Raw genomic sequence first — 8354 nt, 5'->3', positions numbered from 1 at the left:
AAAAAAAAAAAAAAGAAAGAAAAAGTTGTTGTCTAACACCACCAGCTTGCCCTTGAATTCTTTCCTGGATGAAACCAAGAACCCTCCCATGCTAAGGCCCAATTTGGGGGCTTGCCTGTCCTGCATTAGTCTCACTCCCACCCAGGCAGCAGTGCAGACGCACTAACATGGTTCACTGTAGCCTCAAATTCCCAGACTCAGGAGATCCTCCTGCCTCAGCCTCCCCAGTAGCTGGGACCACCAGCATGTGACCACCATGCATATTGGCATATTGTCTTTCTCACTGGGGAACTCATTCCTGTGGGATTGCTTCCTTTTCCCAGGGAGGAATCTCCCAGATTGCTTCCTTTTCCCAGGGAGGAATCTCCCAATCTCCCACCTGGGCGAGGTGAGGGAGAGTGCCGCTCTGGAGAGAGTGGGAACATCATCACTCGTTCATCCGGACTTACACTTAGCTCTCCTCACTCTGCCTTCAGCGACATCCCAAAATTGCTGGGCCTTTCTGGGATTCCACAGGGCAAGCTTGTTGGCTTCCGATGAGCACTTCCCTCTGTGGACCTGCAGTTTCTGTTTCTACCATCCCATCTCTTGTCCGTCAATGGTCCCTTGCCCATTCTCTCCATCCTCATGATTTCAATGGGATTTAAAGACAGCACGCATGTTAAAATGTATCGTTTCTGAGTTTGGAAAGTGGAAGGTCAGACACAGAGTGATAACTGAATTTCTTTTGGTCAGAGAGGCTCAATATCTGACAAGCTGGCAATTACTTCTTTTTTCAAAACAAAATAAGCATCAATATAACATAGCTTTCTGCTTTCACCACTAATCAACAGCCCGAGTCACAGGATTATTAGCTTGTATATTTAAATGTGCACCTGTACTATTAGGCATTTCAGGTAAAATTTAACACTAAATAAACTATTACATCTAAAACTTCTAAAAAAAAAAAAAAAAGTATCCAACCCGGTGTGTTTAACCAGCACAGGAAATACTCTGTAAAACAAATTCTAGCAAACAGGTGAGGCCAAGACCTTTTTTTTTTTAAAGAAAAAGAAAACCCTTGTAACCTACCCCCCTGTACTTGATAATCATGGAATTTTATGGGTGAAGTGAACTCAGACACCCACTAGCTCATTTTACAGATAGAGAAACTGAAACCCAGACTGCAGAAGTAACTTGCCCAGAGTCACAGAGCCAGCGAGTGGCAGACTAACGGGTCCGTAGTTCCACTTGGAATCCTGTACTTTTCCCATTTTCACCGGCCTTCCCAGAAGAACCCTCTGGCAGTAGAGATTTTCCTGTTGATGGGGCTTTCGAAGCAAATGCTTTTTTACCCTCTGGGCCAGTCTGACCCCAATCAGTCCTATCTGGAGAAGAGCCATGACAATGAACTAGACATTGTCTCTCAGCAAGATCAAGAGTGTTCATGGCATATTAAACAGAGATCATTTCTTAAAGGACAGAGTCAAGATAACAAATCCAACTTAAAATAAACCTGCAGTCAGATTACCAATTAACACCTAAGTGTATTTAAGCAGAAATAAGTTTAATTGTCTAATTAATTTTTCACCAATTAAGTCCATTTTTACATGTTGCGTTTTACACTGTCTTGGCAATGAAAGTAATTGGATCCCTTTATAACCATTTTCCACTTCCTGGTTTGCTAAGTAGTTCAATGCTGTTGTCTATAGAAGATATAAATTGCCCCAAACTGGCCGCATTGCCACTTTATGAAGTTCATAAAATACTTCTATTTGGAGGATGGGAGATGGGGAGAAGCCACAAAGATAAAAATGACAATTTGCAGAATGGCAGCATAGAAAGGGTGTCTGTGGTAGGTAGGCAGCCTCCAAGATGGTTCCCATGGATCCCCGCCTCCTGACATTCACACCCTGGTGAAGTTCCTTCCCCTTAAGTGGGGCCTGGACCTAATGACACCCCTTTAAGGTGTAAAATACAAGCTAGGACTGGGCGTGATGGCACATGCCTGTATCCAAGCACTTTGGGAGGCCAAGGTGGGAGGATTGCTTGGGCCTAGGAGTTCTAGACCAGCCTGACAACATGGCGAGACCCCATCTCTACAAAAAATAAAATACAGACTAGGACACAGTGGCTCACACCTGTAATCCTAACACTTTGGGAGGCTGAGGCTTGCAGATCTCTTGAGCTCAGGAGGTTGAGACCAGCCTGAGCAACATAGTGAAACCCCCTCTCTACAAAAAATACAAAAAATTGGCCAGGCATGATGGTCCACACCTGTAGTCCCAGCTACTTGGGAGGCTGAGGCGGATCACCTGGGCCCGGGGAAGTCGAGGCTTCAGTGAGCCGTGATCAAGCCACTGCACTCCAGTGGGTGACAGAGCAAGACTACATCTCAAAAAATAATAAAATAAAATAATAAAAAGGTTTTTTTTAATTAATGAATAATCTACAGAAAAATTGATGGGATGTTACCTCCAAAATTGGTCATAAAAAGATTTCCAGCCTAACCGCTCTTGCTCATGCTCTCACTTTCTCCCTGTCTCCCCAATGCCCCCTTTTCGCTCTCTTCTTCTCTCTCAGATCATTCAGTCTGGGTAAAACTATGTCTGGAGCAGCCCTAGAGAGAAGCCCACATGCAAAGGAACTGAAGTTTCCTGCTCAAAGCCTCGTGAGTACACCTGGAAAAGAACCTCCTGCCCTAGTCAAGCCTCTGGAGACTGCAGTCCCAGCTGGGCCACCCAGAACTGCTGACCTTCAGCAACTCTGTGATGTAATCATAAATACGCATTGCTTTAAGCTTCTGCGTTTGGGAGTAATTTAGTATACAGCAATTGTGTGGAGATCTGGGCATGAGTCCTGACTTTTCTATTTCCTACATAATCACTTTGTATGTGTCCCTTCACCGCTCTTAATTATTTGTTTGTTGTTTGTTTACATATTTGAGACAGGGTCTCGATCGTTCTGCCACCCAGGCTGGAGTACAATGGTGCAATCTTGGCTCACTGCAACCTCTGCCTCCTGGGTTCAAGAGATTCTCCTGCCTCAGCCTCCCGAGTAGCTGGGATTACAGGCACCCGTCACCATGCCCAGCTAATTTTTGTAATTTTAGTAGAGATGGGGGTTTCACCATGTTGGTCAGGCTGGTCTCGAACTCCTGACCTCAGGTGATCCGCCAGACTCCGCCTCCCAAAATGCTGGAATTACAAGTGTGAATCACCATGCCCAGCCCCTTAACCTCTCTTAATTACTCCTGTTTTCTCATCTGTAAAATGGGGATAATAACCATACCTAACCCCACAGAATTCCATGGGGTTCAAGAAAGAAACTAGCTTTAAATGATCATTAGACATTAGATATTTTTATCTACAGTATCTCATTTCTTTTCATATTTCAAAAGAAAAAAATACATGGAAAGTATCTAGTAATTTGGAACACCATGCTAGTACTCTTAGAGCCAATTCATTCTATGATTTATTAAAATATTGTTTAACCAAACATCAATCTTGGATCAACTTTAAATAAACCATATGTCTTTAAGAACCAATGGGTTTTAATTAGTTTCTTAATTAGCATGTGAGAAGTTTGCAAACCTGTTAGGTTTGCTATCAAAATCAGAAGAATAACTTTTATATGATTCTCACATGAGGAGCCAGGGCTGAGGCCCACAGGACCCTCAAGTTAAGCACGACTGCCTCTGATAAGCCCCTAATAAGCCCCTACTCAGGAAGCCTGAGCCTCATAACACCGCCCTCCTCCTGCTCCACCAACCTGGGAACAACAAAGCCATCCCCCAGAACCTTCTCTTTCCACTCTTTACCCCTACTCTTGTCATCAAATCCTGCAATTCTAATTTGGGGACATTCGTGCCCTGCCACCACCCTGCCACTGTTTTAGTTCAGACTGATTGCCTTCGAATTTAATCATTAATCAAATATCTATCAACGGTGCGTGGTGTGTCAGAAGTTGCGCTCATGGCAATACAGTCATTGATCAGGCCCCCTGTCTTCAAGGAACACGGTTCCTGATTCAGTTTCACAAAATTCAGCTGAACTAGATTGGGAGTTATGAGCAGGCTGCCTTGGGCTAAGTCTTGGCCTTTCCACTTACTGTGTGTCCTTGGACAAGTTACTTAACCTTTCTGTGGTTCGGTTTTCTCACTTGCAAAACAGGGCTAATAATAGTACCTTTGTAGGGGCTGGGTGCGGTGGGGTGGCTCATGCTTGTAATCCCAGCACTTCGGGAAGCTGAGGTGGGCGGATCACCTGAAGTCAGGAGTTCGAGACCAGCCTGGCCAACATGGTGAAACCCCATCTCTACTAAAACACAAAAATTAGCCGGGCATGTTGGTGGCCACCCGTAATCCCAGCTACCTGGGAGGCTGAGGCAGAAGAATCACTTGAACCCGGGAGGCAGAGGTTGCAGTGAGCCGAGATCGCACCACTGCACTCCAACCTGGGTGACAGAGCAAGACTCCATCTCAAAAAAAAAAAAAAAAGCACTTTTGTCACAAGGATTAAGAGAGTTAAAACATTTTTAAATGCTTAGAATAGTGTCTGGCAATCAAAAAATGTTAGCCATTGCTATTTTTGTACCATAACCTGTTTTCTCTCTGTAGGCCAAGCCATCCCTTCCAGAGCGGCTGTGTCATTTCCTTAACAAACGTCACTAACATATGCCTTAGCATGGCCCATCTGTCTGGCCCTCAGCCTCCACCCTAACCCCACCCTTCCCCCAACACGCCTCTGAATGTGTCTCACCCTTGCTAAAATATGCCACTCTGAGCCTAATCCTGTGCCTCTGTGCCAAGGCAAATGAGGCACGGCAAAGAGAACACAGACTTGTTCGGGGCATAAGACAGAGCCCAAGATGGCACTGCAAGCTCTCGTCTCTTTCAGGCTCTGTAATGAGTGGCTATCGCAAGAGACAAACAGGCTGGGACTTCACTACTCCATGGCAGTGGGTAGCACAGGTAGTGGCAGAAATGTTTGCAACCGGGAAATAGAATTAGACCTTGCTCTTATCTTTTCTTTTTGAGATGGAGTTTCACTCTTGTTGCCCAGGCTGGAGGGCAGTGGCATGATCTTGGCTCACTGCAACCTCTGCCTCCTAGGTTCAAGTGATTCCCCTGCCTCAACCTCCAGAGTAGCTGGGATTACAAGAATGCGCCACCATGCCCAACTAATTTTGTATTTTTAGTAGAGAAGGGGTTTCTCATGTTGGTCAGGCTGGTCTTGAACTCTCGAGCTCAGGTGATCCACACGTCTAGGCCTCCCAAAGTGCTGGGATTACAGGCGTGAGCCACCACACCCGGCTGACCTTAATATTGCCTGGGAGCAAAGAACTGCCCCAGGGGAAGAGAGGAAAGGAAGAAAGAGCTTGGGCTTCTGAGTAAGTGAGACCTGTGTCCAAATCCTGGCTCTACTTCGAGCTAAACAAGCACTGTACCCTCAGTTTCTTCGGCTGGAAAATGGGACTAAGAACGGTTACTCTGCCAAGTTGATATGAGAACTGGATGAGAAAACGTATGTGAAATGTGTGCAGCACACCACAGGCTCCAGATAAAACATCACCTTCCCATTTTCCCATGCCCTGTTATCCATGCTGGGGCAGTCTCCCAGCTCACCCCACCCTGTCTGCCTGGTGACCTCTTACTTGATTTCAAGTCCCAGTTCAATGTCACATGCCAGAGAAGGCTTTCCTGCTTTCACAGGCATAGTTTGTCATTCCTGCCACTGTCTCCCCCTGGACGGGGAACTCCTGCAGAGCGGGAATCACAACTGAAACAACCTTTGCATCCTCAGAGCCTAGCTTCATTCAAAAATAATTATCTGGGCTGGGCACAGTGGCTCACGCCTATAACCCCAACGCTTTGGGGGGCTGAGGCAGGAGGATCACTTGAGACCAGAAGTTCAAGACCAGCCTGGGTAACATACTGAGACACTGTCTCTAAAATAAATACATGGGCCAGGTATGGTGGCTCACACTTGTAATCCCAGCACTTTGGGAGGCCCAGACGGATAGATCACTTGAGGTCAGGAGATCGAGACCAGACTGGCCAACATGGTGAAACCCTGTCTCTACTAAAAATACAAAATTAGCTGGATGTGGTGGCATGTGCCTGTAATCCCAGCTACTCAGGTGGCTGAGGCAGGAGAATTGCTTAGCCCAGGAGGCAGAGGTTGCAGTGAGTCAAGATCACACCACTGCACTCCAGCTTAGGCAACAGAGCAGGATTCCATCTCAAAAAAAATAAAACAATTAAAAATTATTTAATTTAAAAATTAAAAATATAAATAAATATCTGTTGGGTAGTGTTTTATTATTTTCATGTGAAAATAAAGGATTCTTAAGTGCTTTAAAATATTTTTTATTACAACATCATTTATAACAGAGAAACTTTGGAAGCAACATAGATGTCTAATAATTAGGGGTTACGTAAATTATGGTTTCTCCTCATAATGTAGTGTGTGCTGCCATGAAAATCATGTTGTAGAAATGTGCTGTTGGCATTTCTCAATATACATCATGAAGGAAAGAAGCAGGTTTCAACGCAGTACTATGTACAGAATGATCCTGTTTTGTGATAAAAATATAAATGTTTATGTATGCATAAAAAGGTCTGGAAGGACCCAGTGGTTGTCTCTGGGTGGGTGGAATTTGCATGTTTCTTTTCCTTCCTTATGCTTATATGTATTTTGTGATTTTTCTATAATGAGCATAAATTACTTTTGTAGTAAGAAAAAAATTTTTCAACTACCAAAAATTGTTTTTCTGATTGTAATGCATTTTCATTGTAGAAAATTTGAAAACTATGAAAACTATAAAAAATAAAAGATAATTATGCATGTTGTTCTACCTAGAGAGTCTGTTAACATTTTAGTATAATTCTTTCTAGTCTATTTTTTTTAAATGCATATATGAATTTTTTAAACTACTTGAGATCAAACTGGTCTAGAGTTTAATATCCTGCAATTTTTTATTACATTGTGAATTTTTTCCAAAGCTATGACAAATTCTAAATATTAGATGTCTCACAAAAGACTAGAAAAATCAGCCATCCTGGGGAGAAAAAAAATAGAAGAATTGAAAAGAGGGTTCATGGCCTCCCAAATGCAGCACAAGGTATTTTAAAGTCTTTCCTAGCCCTAGAGAGGGCTTCTATTGTATAAAACACTTTAAAATATTCCATATTAGCAATTTTAACGATAAATTTTTTGAAAGGGCTTTTTATAATTTTGCTGTTGAATTTGGCTAAACATACTCATTTAATTTACAACTGGCAAACAACTCACTGAATTTACAATTGGCTATAATTTCTCAGTAATTATTGTGCCTATTGGGAACTCGGGAAAATTGAGAAAAATCCAACCTACAAATTGTTTTCAAATATAAAGAAACACAAAATTTAACAATTAATGAAATCAACACAATGTTACATTGTACAGATTTTTAATTAAACATTTTTGATTTTTACAGTTTCCATAGTTTGGAACCAGTGACTTTTCAGATCTCAAACTTTTTCCTAGGCCCTTGAAAAGTACCTAGGACTTGGGTTCTGTGTCTCCCCTGACTCCTGGAGGGAGCATCCTGCTTGAGTCCCTTTGGCTACAGGGCAGCCATGGCAGAAAACACCAGAAACTTCCAGCAGAGGTGGGAGCTACTTCAAAGTCCAGCCATAAGGAAAGCCAATTTATTCAGCAGAGTTTTTCTGTGCCAACCTCGAAATAAAAAGTGGGAAGGTTTGGACAGGGAATTCCTGCTCCAGAAAGTTTTTGCTTCTCAAGTACAGTAAGTAAAACTGGGGAGAAGGAGGAGGAGAAGGAGGGAGAGGCAGAGAAGGAAACACAGAAAGGAGAAAGGAGAGAAAAGGAGAGAGAAGGAAGGAAGAAAAGGAAATAGGGAAGCCACCATTCATTAGTTACTTATTATATACCAGGCACTAAGCTAAGAGCTTTTCACATTGTGTCTCATTCAGCACTCACTATAACCCTATGAGAGGAGACTATTGTCACTCCTATTTTACAAAGGAGGCTCCAAAGGAGCAGAAAGGTTAAGTCCTTGGTCTAGGGTGAAAGTGACCGAGCTGGGTCGGGCAAAGTGGCTCACGCCTATAATCCCAGCACTTTGGGAGGCCGAGCTGGGCGGATCACGAGGTCAGGAGTTTGAGACCAGCCTGGCCAACATGGTGAAACCCCGTCTCTACTAAAAATATAAAAAATAGCTGGGCATGTTGGCGCATGCCTGTAATCCTAGTTACTCAGGAGGCTGAGGCAGGAGAATTGCTTGAACCCAAGAGGTGGAGGTTGCAGTGACGTGTGATCGCGCCACTGCACTCCAGCCTGGGTGATGGAGTGAGACTCCGTCTCAAAAAA

The sequence above is a fragment of the Cebus imitator genome, unplaced genomic scaffold (genome assembly GCF_001604975.1).
Source record: "Cebus imitator isolate Cc_AM_T3 unplaced genomic scaffold, Cebus_imitator-1.0 Scaffold58, whole genome shotgun sequence".
NCBI lineage: Eukaryota > Metazoa > Chordata > Mammalia > Primates > Cebidae > Cebus > Cebus imitator.
This window is presented reverse-complemented; position numbering follows the sequence as displayed.